General features: G+C 45.2%; 1 long non-coding RNA gene across 2 annotated transcripts; it reads left to right on the top strand.

Annotated features, from left to right (window-relative positions):
• The first annotated feature begins 313 nt into the window (after positions 1-313).
• Positions 314-13,986, top strand: LOC121035575 (uncharacterized). Of its 2 annotated transcripts, none has more exons than XR_005792971.1 (4): positions 314-600; positions 3,916-3,997; positions 5,746-5,827; positions 13,822-13,986. It is a non-coding gene; the product is annotated as an uncharacterized LOC121035575 (long non-coding RNA). The 2 variants fall into 2 exon arrangements; XR_005792972.1 differs by lacking the exon at positions 314-600 and adding an exon at positions 2,148-2,477.
• Positions 13,987-15,207: the final 1,221 nt, after the last annotated feature.

Here is a 15,207-nt window from a genome sequence, read left to right as displayed (position 1 = left end):
TAACTGAAAATCTGTTCCCCAGTCTGTCTCTGGCACATCCTCGATCCCCCCCACCTCCACCAAATGGCAGGATGTCCCGGAACTCAGTCCCTTGCCTAAATCACGGGCACATCTGGGGCCTTGGTTTGTGCCAGCTCTTGTTGAACTTCAAATTCAGAATCCAGAGGGGAAAGGGAAGGAGGAAATTGGGGATAGAATGGGTATCAGGCCTGGACTCTGTGCTTTTCTCTTCCCAAATTAGAGCCGAGGAATTCGGGATTTAGCGAGTTTGCAGTAAAGTCTCCCAAGTTGCTAGGCAACATCCCTCTGCAGGCTGCGCTGCCTCTGGGCCCTTCTTCCTGCTGGTCAGAGCTGGAGGTGGGGGGAGTATCTTTACAACATGCCCCCCCCTAAACTCCCACACAGGCAGCCCAGCCCTTCCCTCTTCCTAAGACGCCCTTGTGTGGGGTGAGGGCGTCTCTGAACACTGGCGGCGGTGGAAGAGCAGAAATGGCAACTGTCAGTTCCATCCGCAAAACAAGCATTTCATCAACAGCCCACTTGAGGCGCCTACGCGGAACTGGCCACTGTGCTTGCCCTGGGGGATGGGCAGTCTCTGAGGTAAAGAAAAGGTAGACAGAGAAAGGCAAGGACGGGAATCAAAGACAGACTCAAATAATCCAGAGGCAGGAGCAGCACCGCGTACAGCCTCATTTAAATGACACACACCCCGACCCAGAGGCACAGAAACACACACTGTTCACACATCCACAGAGATACATGCTGTGGGCACATTGCCACCCACTGCCATCCAAAGATATGCGCAGAAGTGGACCCCTTCACTATCATGCATCGAGGGCACATGATTCTTTTTGGTAAGGGGTTCCTCTTTTGGACTAGGTGGCCAGAGTTTGTCAGCAAGACGGGCTGGCTGGAACTCTGAGCCTCTGCTTTTCTTTCGAATAGATGAGCTCAGAGAAGGGACAGGAGCTGTGTGGAAGGCCTGGGTCTGGCTGCTTTGAGGAGCAGGCTGCCTCACTCTGCAAAGCTTGAGAGCTTGGCGGAGCAGTGCCGGAAGACCCTCGTGCCTGCCTGGGCTTAGGACCTGGGTGCCAATGTCATCTTTTGGGGTGCCACCTATTTACCAGCTGGATATGGGCCCTGTCTGTCCTCCTTGACTCTTCGAATTTCATAAACTCTTCTCTATTTTCGGCGGCCCCCACAGCTCTTGAAGGAGAGGGACTGCAGGCCTGGAAATGAGATGAGCTCCGGAGGGCCAGGTTAGAGAGGGAGCTGGGGCATGGGGGTGAGGTGGGCTGTTTCTAACAGGGAGCATGGAGGTGGGGGGGGCACGAAATAGAAGCCGAGGCCAGCAAAGGAAGAGATTTTAGACAAAAGAAAAGAGATGGATTAGTGGGAAGCTTCCGGGGTCCAATACAGATCCATCTGGGGACAGATGGTGGGGGATTTGGAGAGACTTGGTCCTCATAAGCAGAGAGAAAAGCCAAGACACATGGCAAGCTATTTGCCAATACTTGTGGCTTCCCTTCCTTGGAGTGGGCACTTTCTGAACATCATATCCCAGCTTAAGCCCACAGAGGGACTCCGTGGTAAGATGGGGGTGGAAAGTAGGAGGCCTGTGCCTTCAGTGGAGATGATCTGGGGGCTTCTTAGGTCAGGATTTCACCCATTTGAATGGAGGGGGTGGGGGTAGCAGGAAATTCAGTTTTCTCTGCAAATATTTCAGCTTTTGCTGTAGTAGTATTTTTAGCAACTTGGTTGGCAGAGGAGGAGCCCGGGTACATTTTTAAAGGGGCCTCTGCCAGACTGGAGGCCTCCTCCCACCCTCACCCCACATGTCCTAAAGGAGAGGTCGGGGGGGAGTACATGGCTCAAGGTGCATTCAAATCAGCTTTGCTGGTCATTAGCTGATCATTAAGTGGTCTTCACCAATAGTCATTATCAACCATCAGCGGCACCATTATCATTAGCAGCTTTATCAAGAAGAGGAAATACTCCTTGCACTTCTGTTGTGTGCAGGGCACTATTAGGGGCACAACACAGAAGGTCTAATATACTTGGAAAGATGGGGAAGGACCCAACACTTGTGAGTGAGTCCTAGATGTCATGTGCCGTGCTAGCCACGTTATATATGTGGTTTCATTTAATTCTTATAACAATCCTACAACTTAGTCATTGTATTTCCAGTTTATAGACGAAGAAGCAAAGGGATTGAAGAACTTACCCAAGGTTATATCGCCATTAAATGGAAGAATCTAGATCAAAACTCAGAGCAGAATAATAACATTATCCTAAATCTGGATAGTGCTTTACAAAGTGCTTCCAAATTCGCGATTTAACTTGCTGCTCCTGAGAACTGTGTGAAGAGGTATTAGTATTTTTTAACCTCTTTTTCTGAGGACAAAGTAAGGCCTAGAAAGGTTAAATGACTTGTCCAGAATGAGACCTCTGGTGAACTGCAGAACAAGGACTAAAAGGTAGGAGTTCTAACTTTGAATTCTGTGTTTTCACCTCTGAACTGCTCTCATATCCGGCCCTTGTACTGGGATACATGGACTGGATTATAGTGGTTAGCAGATCAGATATAGTCTCTTCTCTCTTGGATTTTATAGCCTGATGATAAAAGTACATTATGTATATGTGTGCAGGTATACGTGTATAGATGTATAGTTATAGATGTGTGTATGTGTGTGTGTGTGTGTGTGTATGAGGTATATTTATATCTCCTAAAGTAATAAATGATGGATGTCAAATGAATGATGCAGATGGTAAGTGTTATGGGAGAAATGATTGAGAATTTGGATGATCCAGGAAGGCTTCCTGGAAGAGGAGGCTGGAAATGGGCAGAAGGACATCTTAGGCAGGAGAAGATGTTGTGAGATCTGCACTGCATTTAGTGTCACTGTGCTTCTGCTACCCCAGTCCAGAAAGGCCCTGAGGACAGCAATCGCAATAACTTTCCCCCCACACAAGGTTTTATGTCTGAAGTTTGGTGCCCTGGTTTTATCTATGGCAACATATCGAAGCACTCCAGGACCGGCAGGTGCACACCAAATGTGTGCTTGTGCCCCCTCTGCAGCCCTGCTGTTCCTGGTGCTTGCACACACGCTTGCCCTTTGCTTCTACTGGTGTGGTACGAATCTGTCTCCTGCCTACCCCACCCCTGCCCCCCTTGTTCTCTGGGCCTATGTAGTTCAAAGTCCTGGATGTAGTTTACTCCCCGTTCCTGCATTGCCCTAAACATCTACTGGTTTTGTTCCCCTTCACTTCCCTTTCCTCAGTTTGCTTCCCCACCTTTCCTTATGAATAACAGCTAGTGATGGCTGAGCAATGTGTTGTACCTTCTGGGCTGCCACATCCCATCTGTAAACATGGGACCTACACAATCATTCTTATAACAAGGGAACAACCATCTTGATAATATTTTGATGCCAAACTCTAGCACAAGCCTAATAACCATCTCAATTTTGGTCCAGACAAATGCCTGTTTTAATTAATTTTTATAAAAAGGCTTACATGTGGGGCACCTGGGTGGCTGAGGCAGTTAAGCGTCCGACTTCAACTCAGGTCATGACCTCAGGGTTCGTGGGTTCCAGCCCCTGCACCAGGCTCTGTACTGACAGCTCAGATGCTGGAGGCTGCTTCAGATTCTGTGTCTCCCTCTCTTTCTGCCCCTCCCCTGCTCATGCTCTGTTTTTCTGTCTCTTTCTCTCTCTCTCAAAACAAACAAACAAACAAACAAACATTAAAAAAGAAAAGACTCACATGAGGCATAATTCTTACTTCTTCTTTAGTCCACTTATAGACCCTTTCTGGTGTAGTTCAGCCAGACATTCAGATAAAAGAAATTCTTGGTTCTACCAGGAATGAGTCAAGTGAGGTTCAGGTCATTCTCCCTGTCATTTTCTACCTCAGGGCAGAAAGAAACTCTTATCCAGGAGATGGAGACCCTCTTACTGTCGTCGAGAATGAGCATCTCTTGGAGTCTGTGTATGCGGTCAGTATCCCAGCCTCACACTTCTTCGTGTTGACATTGTCTAATCTGAGAGCTCGGAGTAGGGCATTTGATCTGGATCCATTGGCCATGGCTCTCATTCATCCAGCATCTACCAACGCAGTCTTCTTTTTTTTTTTTTAACCTTTTGTCTTATTTTAGAAAATTTAAACTCTTGCAGAAGTTAAGTAATATATATTGAACCCCACTGTACCTGTTACCTACGTTCAACAATTCTCATCTCATCACCAAACTCATTTAACCTATTTTCCTTATGATTCCCCCATCATCATTTCATTCATAAATATTTAAGTGTGTGTCCTTGAAACATACTAACACTTTAATGCCTATTTTTAAAGCATATGTTCCTTAGCCTGGAAGCTCCATAAAGAAAGAGATTAGAGCTGTTTTCTTTATCCCTGTAGTCTTAGCACAATGTCTGGGACATAGTGGACTCAGTAAATATTTTTTGAATGATTGAATGAATAAGGGGGTGAATGAATAATACTTCAAAAGGAAACAAGAGGTAAAAAAAAAAAGTGCATGTATCTGTGATCATGTATGATCTAATTTGCAGTGAGATTCTGTTAGAGGCCAGGTATGTCTTCAGCAAGAACTTAGTAGGTGGGCCTTATATACACAGTCAACTCTTCATCTCTCTGAGATTCAGTCTTAGGCCTGCCATTCTGAGGAGCTGAGACACAGACCCATGTGTTCCTTGGAAGTCCATGCAGAAGTGGACCGTTTCTGGGAACAGCATGGCAGATGAAGCATGACAGGGACCTAAGAACTTGGGAAGGAGCCATGCCTATAAAGCAGTTTATTGAGTTTAATGTTTCTATTTCTGTCTTATTATTTCTTTCATCTGGGTTAAGCATTTCAACTTTGTCTTAGTTATGAAAGGGGGGCATTTAAGGAGGAGTTATATACTCAGTCTCAGACCAGAGAGCCCATGGTGGAACAGCCAACTTGGTGGCAACAGCCATTAGTGAGGCATGTTACAAGGAAGGTGGCTCTCAGGGGATCAGAGTCCAGCTTTGTGGTCTTGCTGCCCTGTTCCATTTTGAGATTCTTTTCCCATTGCTAACCTTGGAGAGTTTTGTTTTGTTTTGTATTTTTTAGAGGAGGAAGTTTAATTGGGTGGTCTGACCATGATTGATTCCAATTGCCTTGAACAAGTTTATGTATTAATATTTTCTGCCTACCAGGCCAAACCAGTGGCCTGGTCAGTAGATGAAACCAGTCTGCCACTGTCATTTATAAGGAATTAAGGGCTTACCACCTATCACTTTCCTTAAGCCAATACAGATGAGGCATATGGCTTGAGATGGTGTTACCAACAATCATCTTCTACTGCATTTCCGTATGAACTTCTGTGAGAGCAGTATATGTTGGTATGGAAAGGTGTCTTACTCTAAACTTCAAAAGGAAGGAGAATTGACAGAATTGCCCTAGCAGACTGTCATCCAATATGGCCAAGATATGGGGGAACAGATACTGGAATTCAGCCATTGTAAAGCCGGGGTGGCAGGCCATCTATCTGCAAGAGAAAGCTTTCTTAAAGGTACCACCCAAAATGAAAGACACATCACACACCCCTGGAACTGGATGACACAGGAATATGGTAATTAATTCAAATATCTTTCGCTATGTAAAAATGGGGGGGGGGAGTAGTTCTACCCAGCTTAACGCTGCCTCTAACCTTGGAAAGTGATGTTTGTTTTGCTTGAATTTTTTTCTTTTTTGGTCAGATGGAAGCACTGAAAGTAAGGGATTATTAACTACAAGCTTTTGTTATTCTGTAATTTGGATGGAGCATTTGAGTTTAACGAGGTAAGCACTGGTAGTTATTTGGGGTTGATATACTTCTGTTATTTTTGCTTTGCCTGCCGTGGGATTGTGTGTTGGAGTGGGGTGAGTGGAGAGTGCTGGAACATGAGCTGTTTTGGGACTGGGCTGTTTGTTAGTGGAAATGTTCCTGCTGTTTAGATAGAAGGCATGCCAGGTAAAACTACCCTGTCCTTTTGACCTTGAAGCCTTAAGGTATTTAAGTAGTCTTTCTGTCTGTATTCAGTGTTCACATATATGCAGAAGACAGAGTCAAAGATCTATACTGTAGACACAATCCTGTGTCATAGATATTCTTCAGAAGCAAAAGACTATAAAGCCTGGTCCTTAAAAAAGAACGTTTGTTGTTCTACTGGGAACAGCGTCATGGAGTTATGCTATGTTATGATTTGCTAAACATATGTCAGATCATAACAGCAGGAAAGTTCCACATTTGGGAAACTATGTGAGGATGTGTATAGATCTTACGAAAACCATCATGGCAGATACTATTGGCTTCCTAGCCAATATCTACGCATTTCCGCTTCTTGCTTGCTAACAGAACTGCGATTTTGTTGCGAGCAGTCATGGGTCCGGACCTGACATGGTGCCATAATCAGTCTAAGTCTGTTCCCACTTCAGCTTTTATGACAGCTAGGGCTGGTCACAAGACCCAGATATGGCCAATAAGATATAAGCAAATTTCTGCTGAGAAATCCTCTGGGAAAGCTTTTGCTTTCCCGAGAGGAGGAGGCAGAGGCAGCTGGCACCACCAGCCCCCTTCTTTCTGCCTTAAATACAGACCTGAAGTCTGGAGCTACATCCACTATCTTTCCACCATGCAGCAAGTCAAATACTGAAATCACGAAGTAAAAAAAGACCCTCTTTTATATTTAAGCCGTCATCATTCAAACTTTCTATAAGGTTTACACAAATGAATCCCTAAGATGACATAATAATACAAGAAAGGTTCAAGTGCAGATCAAGACGCCTATCACTGACAAGACAGGGACTGCATGTGCAAGTTATTTCCAGGGATTCTTTGATGACAGACCTGAAAATTCTAAGTTAAAATAGCTAGTAATTCAGACACAAGTGTATGGGATCCTGTACAGCTTGACTTCCTAATTGGTTGCCCTAGATCCCCTCTGCTTAATTAAAGGAACCATTGTAGGATTCTAAGTGACCATTTATAGTTCCTGTAGTCACGCTCAAAGCCTTTGTCCCTGGCTTGTTGACATTGCTATCACATCACCCTCTCTCAGTGGTCCCATGAATGGTGCGTGGGTTGGCTATAATTAGAATTACTGACAATTAAGGAAAATTCCTTTAGGACAGAGACAAGAATCCAGAGATAGATGAGGACTGGACGGGTTTGGGCATTTTATCTCTAGCCGGATGTCTGATCTATGTTGGTTTTTAAAAAGTTATAGGTGATACATCCTTAATTCCTTATAAATGGCGGAGACAGGCTGATCTTCATCCACCCAATAGACCACTGGTTTAGTTTGGTAAGGACGAGTCATTAACATATAAACTTATTCAAGATAGGGGCGCCTGGGTGGCTCAAAGCGTCTGACTTTGGCTCAGGTCATGATCTCATAGTTCGTGGGTTTGAGCCCCACATTGGGCTTCACGCTGGCATTGCGGAGCCTGCTTGGGATTCTCACTCTCTCCTCTCTCCCTGCCCCTCCCCTGCTCATGCTATCACCCTCTCTCTCAAAATAAATAAATAAACTTAAAAAAATTTATTCAGGGGAATTGGGATCCACCATATCAGACCCCCCAATGAATCAAGTTCCCACTTCTTTCAGTAAAAATAAAACGCTCCAAGGTTATCTCTGGAAAGAGATAGATTCAAAGACGAGTAGATATTCGTCCAGAATCTGTTTGTACAGACTTCAGAGCTCTTTTCAGGACACGCTCCTCTCCTCCATCATTCCTGCAGACGGTGCTGGTAGTCCACATGAAGTTGCCTGTCTCATCGGGCTGATATTCTGAAGGGTTAATTAGCTATCCCTAGGACGAAGATTCTCTATGAGTCCTTTGGCTAACGAAGGTTGCCTCCTTTAAAATGGGCATGACTTTTAACCACTACAATGGAATGCTTTGTACCTATCAGCAGAAGACTCTGGGATACTGGAAGGGCACTTATTATTATTGTATACCAGTATATCCATGCCAGGACTCCTGAATTGACCTTAAATTAAAGATTTCATAAGTCTGGAAGGTCTCAAACCATTTTCCTTGGAGCACTTTCTGTGCCAAATATTTATTTTGAGTGTTTATTATGTGCCATCTGCTTCATACGAAGGACATCACATGCTGTATTAATCAAGATCCTCTTGGTTGTAAGGGATAGAAACCCAATTTACATTAACAAAAGCATCAGTTCACTGCAAGGACACAGGTGGAGCTTCAGGAACAACCAAATCCAGGAATATAAAATATTAATAGCACCCTCTTCCCTTTTAATTTCTTCTCTTTGTTTCTTTCTGCATAATGCTGCCATCCTCACATGGCTGGAAATATGGCTGCAGGCAGCTTTGAACTTAAACCATTATAGCCTTGAAACCAAAGAGGAAATATCATTCCTCAATCCCAACGTTGTTAATAATAATTAAAAAGTTCCCAGGAGAGGCCTCTGATTCGATCATACTTCAGTGTCATGCCCATCCCCACGCCAATCCCTATGGCTAGGAGAATGAAGTACTATAATTGACCCAACCTGTGGCACAGCCATGTGGCCAGCTGGATTATATGATTGGTGGTGCCCTCCAGAAGTTCGGTCAGAGTGGGGAAGAGCCGTTCCACAAAAGTGAGTTGTTCCCGACCAGGCTGACTGAATACCGTAGGTCTATTTCAGTCCATTAAGTCAGGAAATGCTCATAATAGTCCAGTGAAGCAATTACTATTATCCATGTTTTATAGACAAGGAATATGTGGGGAAACAGAGAGGTTAAGTACCTTGAACAAGGTCACACGGCGGGTAGGCAACAGAGCTGCGGTTCCACTCGAGTCTGTTTATCTCCAAAGAGATTCCATCATCTGACCACCTCTCCTCCCTAGTTGAGTTTCTCCTCAATCTATATGTCTTAGAGTCATGGAGCCATTAAAACAAATTACCCAGACAAATATCATATGACTTCATGCATATGAGGACTTTAAGATACAAAACAGATGAACATAAGGGAAGGGAAGCAAAAATAATATAAAAACAGGGAGGGGGACAAAACATAAGAGACTCTTAAACCATGGAGAACAAATAGAGGGTTACTGGAGGGGTTGTGAGGGGGGGATGGGCTAAATGGGTAAGGGGCATTAAGGAGTCTACTCCTGAAATCATTGTTGCGCTATATGCTAACTAACTTGGATGTAAATTAAAAAGAAATAAATTAAATAAAAATACAAAAAAGAAAGAAAGAAAGAAAGAAAGAAAGAAAGAAAGAAAGAAAGAAAGAAAACAAATTACCCTAAGTTTGCACACATGGAAGTCGCCTTCTACCCTTCAACCACCCCCCAGGAAGCCCCATCTCTTGGTACTGCAGGCTCTTTCCAGGCTTTTACTTCCTCTGGAGTTGCTAACTGAAACAAAAACAAGGATTTAGGGGGTCACTTGATTGAGTTGGCATGGCTGGACTCAGGGGCTTAGAATGGTGTTACAGAACTCTGTTTTCCTTTCCATTTATCAGCAGTGCTTCCCTCAGAGTCTCTCTGGGTTAGATTTACCCTCGGATTGGTGAGAAGGCTGCAGACAAGACCCCAAACTACAAAAGAAAGAGACCATCTCTCTCTATCCTTATACCAAATTCTGTGGAACGGTTCTGCACTGCCCTTCTTGGGTATGTGCTCACATTGCTACAAATACTTCTGGACAACAGAGACCGGGCCAACCCTTGGACGGGATGCTGGCAGTCATATGCGTGGTCACACCAATGCCCAGCAAGGTGGAATCATAGAGAGTAAAGAGTTGTGATCAGTCCTTCCTTCTGTATATCCCCTGGGACATGTGTGTGCTTTATCAGCAGTTACCACACTACTCAGTAATTGTTTACATCTTATCTTCCTCAAAGGCTGTGAATGTCCGTGGAATCAGAACTTGGTCTTTGATTCTGATGTCTCAGGATCTAGCATAGTGCCTGAAATGCGGTAGAAATTCGATCAGTGTTTATTGGTTGAATGAATATAATATAATGCTGTGGTTTGCAATGCTCTGGTTAAAAAAACAAGCACTCTCCAGGGGTCTGGCATGAACAGCAATAGTAAGAGCTACCACTTAGATGCCACTGTATAATTTACAAAGTAAACGGTAACTACTTTGCCGAAAAATATTATATGTGCATCTCATTTAAACCTAAATGCAATGAAAATGTATGTGCTGCTTCTTATAAGCTTTGCACTTAGCTGGGTGCAGAGGAGGGTGAGGGAGGTTCCAGAAGCAGAGGATGAAATCTGTAACAGAGTTTAGTCTTATGGAGAAGGAAGATAACAAAGTCAATTTAGCAAACTTCTCTGAGACAGTATGCGGTAAATTGATCTTCAGGGGCTCCCTGGCGAGGGTCCAGTGTCTGATCACGGGCCAGGGAGGAAGCTGGAGATATAATCGGAGCAGGGTTAGAAGAGTAACAAGGAGATCAGCTAAAAAACATGACGTGTGTGGCAAGGTTATGACTCAGGTGGGAGAACAGAAGGCCCAGAGGAAATGGAATCGTTTTCTTCAGGACAAAGAAGGGCTCCCTTGCTGGGGGATGGTGACCAGCTGTCCTTCTTTGCCTCTGCATTCAGAGCAAGGGGAAATGGGCTTAGACCGAAGGCAGGGCTAAGATTAGAGAGAAGAAAGAACTTGGCAGTGAGGGATGTTGTATAACCTAGTTTTCGAGACACTTGGGGACTGAGGAGACTCCCACACTCCTGGTCTGGGCCCAGTGGACGTGTATTTGGAGATGGTCTGGCATGCTGGCTGGGGACAGAGGAGGGGGTCCTGTGGGCCTCCTGTGTGTGGCCTGATCTTTCCTGGTGTCCTCAATTTCCCGTTGGAAGTTAAGCTCCCCAATTTTGGAGCTGGCAAGGCAGCACCTCCCCGCCCCCCCCCCCCCCCACCACGCACTGCACCAGTGTTCTGGGCTGGGTAATAATGCCTGTCATTTCCTCTCCCCGGGGGAGGGGGGCTGCAACCGCCCTGACAACCCCGAGGGATTGAAGGCAACTAAAAATAGTGCATTAAATGGAATCTGTTGAGGGGCACATTTGCATTGCTTTTCTTTTCCCCTTGCCTGTCTCTTAGTCCTTTTGGGCAGGCTAGGCCCTGGGTCTAGCTCTGGGCACTGGGAGTCAGTTCTGAGTTCCAGCAGCTCCCATTTTGTTGCAGAAGGGTTGCTTACACAAGAGATCCGAGAAAGTACATCCATAAAGTACAATCGAGGGACTCAGGGGTGTCCAGTACCACTCCTCGTCACTTCCCCTTGGGCCCTCTGGGCTCCGGGGCACAGGGAGGGAAGCTGGGAGTAGGGGAGGCAGTGTTGAGAAGGAGAACGGGGCTCTGGCTGTGTTCTCCCGTCAGCCACTTCCGTCTGCTACACAATCTCTGAGGTTAAATATTAATTAAGAGCAGAATGACAAGGAGAGCTGAGCAGTGTCACTTTTTGTCCCAACACAAATGCTAATTTCCTTCCTGGTATAAAGTGACTTTGGACTGGGATTGGCAGCCCAGGGAGAATAGGTGGGGAGGCCGAAGAAGGGGCGGTAGGGAGAGATGGGTGGCCCTGCGTTAAAACCCCTAAGAGGAATGAGGCAGGGGAGGTACTGGTGCTGGAATTGGAGAGGGAAGTAGACGGTTTGTCAGGTTATTAGAGGACATGGTCACAACACAATCCTAGGTTCCCCCCACTGGAACGGGAATAATCTAAGCAGCCGCGGTAGAGCGGGCTCTCCCCACATGTCTAAAGCAAGGTTCTTTTAACCTGGGGTCCAATGCGTTGGCGTCAAGGCTCCCCAAACCCTGGAAATCGTTTGCAAAACTGTGTATACACACACAAACAGCTTTTTGGGGACAGTAGTGAATTTCTGTCAGAGCTGTAGAATCATCCTCAGCATGTGGTACCCACCTTTGAGGTCACCTCATAGCTCAAGATGGCTACTAGATAGACTTAGATGAACATCTATCTTCTGGGCAGGAAGTGGAAGAGAGGAGGGGGTGGGCAGAGGGGGGCCAAAAAGATCCACTCCCTTTTTCTGTCCCCCTGTTAGGAAGCTATTCACCTCCATCTTATGTCCATACCCACCTGCAGGAGAGGCTGCGAAGTAGGGCCTTTCGGCTGACTTCATATAAAGTCAGTGTTTCTGTTAATAAGGAAAAGGAGAGGATGGCAGACAACTAGGAATTTCTGCTGCAGTCTCTGTCTCACTAAAGGTCAAGAATCGCGGATTTGGCGGAGGAGATTTTGCCATCTGTCCAAAGGTTGCATGCCCACTGCCCAGACAGAGCTGCCTAAAGAGGCTGAGCGTCTGGGTGCCTGCTTCGTTCACACAGAGTCCTCTCATCCCCTCGTGAGTTGACAGTTGGTCTTCAGAGGCTGGTCCTACCAAGAGAGATTGGTAGGGTGAGCCTCTGGCAAAGATGGCTGGTTGAAAGGAGGCTAACTAAATGGGCGCTTGTTCAAGCAAGCACCCACTGAGGAATGTGGCTCCACAGGGGGCTTTGTGGTATGTGTTTAGGAACAGCTTTGTTTGGTGTCTCATAATTATCTTCTTTCTGGCAGCATTTTGCTCCCCACAGCCTGGAATAGGTGGCTGAGGAGAGGGCGGACATTGTTACTTCTTGAGGACAGATGCTAATCAGGGATGGATCAGTGGAGTGAGTGTCAGAGAGGTGGATTCTAGCCTGAGATCCCACTTGTCAAGCACCTGGGTTGTATATTCAATTCAATCTTTTTTTTTTTTTTTTTTTTTTTTTGGTCTTTGAACCTTTACCTGAGCTCTTCCTGATTGAAGTGGCCATCCCATGGTGGATGTTAATCCCTCTTCAAGAGTAAGCTCCATGAAACCGTTCCTGATTTTTCTTGCTCATTTTCCACCCCACCCTTACCCCTGCCTCAGGAAACTTCTTGCAATTCTGGACATACTTTTATTACAACATTCATCACATTGTTTAAAATTGTTTTCTTGTCTTCCTCCCCGGGGACAAGAGCTCCTAAATGATAGAGAATGTTTCTTGATTACTTATGGTGTGTAAGTCCTGGTAGGGCTCAATACATGCCTGATGGGGCTGAACAAATTTTAAAAGTGTTAATGAACATCTATTGTGAGCAAATATTCTAGCAGTAAGAAGGGGATTGAAAAACAAAAATTGCAAAGACACCGCCTTCTAGGAGTTCAACACTCTTGTGGGCAAGACAGAAGAATAGATTAATGATCTGAAACAAATCGTGGTGATAAGATGCAGGTGTTTTTAGAACTGGGAGGGAGAGATTAATTGAACAAAAGGGGATCTGAGAAGGTTCAATATAATGATTTATAAGATGTATATATATATATATATATATATACACACATATGATTTATAAATCAATTTACATTTATAAATCGGTGATTTGTAAGCTATATATCTTATATGAAATATATATATCATATCTTTGAGATATGATATATATATATGTCATATAAGATATGATACATCTTTGGTCATTCACATCACCAAAATGTATTTATCAGCTGTATTTGGTCTTCATCCACAGTTTCTGAAAACATTTCAGAGCCATGAGGTGAAACGGTGTCTCGTTATAAATGCAAGTGACTTTTGGACCCCACCTAAGGGCGGGGGCTGGTTGCCAGGAGGACCAACCTGTGATTAAAGGCTTGGAACTTTCATCTCCCTCCTCTAACCTCTGGGAGTAGAGAGGGGCTGGAGGTTGAATCGGCCAATAGGCAATACTTAGTCAATCATGACAATGTAATGAAGCCTCCATAAAAACCCAAGAAGACAATATTTTGGTTCTTTTTAGGTGAGCTTCCATGCTTGGGGAACCAGAATGCTTCCACATGCAACTGAGCAGAGCCCTGAGCTCCTTGAGGACAAAGCTCCTTTGTTCAGGATCTCACTCTGCATCCTTCATTTGGCTGTTGATTTGCATCCTTTATCATATCCTGTAATAAACTGGTAAATGTAAGTAAGTGTTTCCATGGGTTCTGTAAGCTGCTCTAGCAAATTAATCAAACCTAGGGATGAGGTCATTGGAGCCTCCAATCTGTAGCTGGTGGGCCAGAAGCAAAAGTAACAGCCTGGGGCTTGTGACTGTTATCTTAAGTGGGGGATGGGGGACAGTCTTGTAGGACTGAACCCTTAACCTGTGGAATCTAATGTTATCTCTGGGTAGTTAGCATCAGAATTGAGTCGAATTCTCAGACACCAGCAGGCTATCTGAGAATTGCTTGGCATTGTGTGTGTGTGTGTGTGTGTGTGTGTGTGTGATCTCCCTTCCCCCCCCCCCCCCCACCATTGGAATTGGGTTTGGGAACCCTAAAAGAGAAGGTAACACTGATTTCTGTGAGGTCTTGAAGGAAAAGCCAAGCCTCCATCTTTAAGGCAGGCCTGGAGAGAAGTGGCAAGGGAAAGGAGGAAACATAAGCCATCTTTGGAGACGAGGTGTCTTGACAGAGTTGGAAATCCTTATAGGAATCTAGAAGTGGCTTAAAATTTTTTTCATGTTTATTTATTTTGAAAGAGAGAGAACACATGCATGTGAAAGTGGAGGAGGGGTACAGAGAGAGGGAGAGAGAGAATCTCAAGCAGGCACCACACTGCAGGCACAGAGCCCGTGTGATCATGACCTGAGCCGAAATCAAGAGTCAGATGCTTAACTGACTGAACCAGAATCTAGAGGTTTTCATCTAAGATGGGGACACTGGTGCTCTGTGTGTGTTAGGTTGAGTTACATGGCCTAATCTTTTAGGCATAGAAGAAGAAGACTGTTGTTTTGCTCCCGGATAGCTTGACAATGCTTGTAAAGGTGTCAGCACTGGGAGACGGTGCTGTTCCGGGAAGTGCAAGAAAGAGGCCTGGATGGGGCCTGGGTCTGGGATGGGTGGCTTCTGAGTGTTTTGGATGCCTTTGGGAAGGAGATCCCATGTGAGGTGCTCCCCTCACCCTTCCCTTTTCTGTCTTTCTTAAAATACCCTGTGTTCCTGCAGCAGTGCGGCTGCTAATCTAAAATAAAAACAGCAGGAAATGCAAATGGTCAGGTTCTCCTAGCAACAGGAACCAACCCACGCAGGGCGTGTGGAGCAGAGCAGAGCTGTCCCAAGGCTGGGATGTGGATGGCTGGGCAAGGGGCAAGTCTCCTCTCACAGCGTCGTCCTCTAATGTCATGGAGTGGCTGTCTGGTGGGCAC

This window comes from Herpailurus yagouaroundi, unplaced genomic scaffold, assembly GCF_014898765.1.
Source record: "Herpailurus yagouaroundi ecotype Mexico unplaced genomic scaffold, PumYag 161, whole genome shotgun sequence".
NCBI classification, from domain to species: domain Eukaryota; kingdom Metazoa; phylum Chordata; class Mammalia; order Carnivora; family Felidae; genus Herpailurus; species Herpailurus yagouaroundi.
The sequence above is the reverse complement of the archived record's forward strand: the minus strand, read 5'-3'. Positions and strand labels throughout refer to the sequence as shown.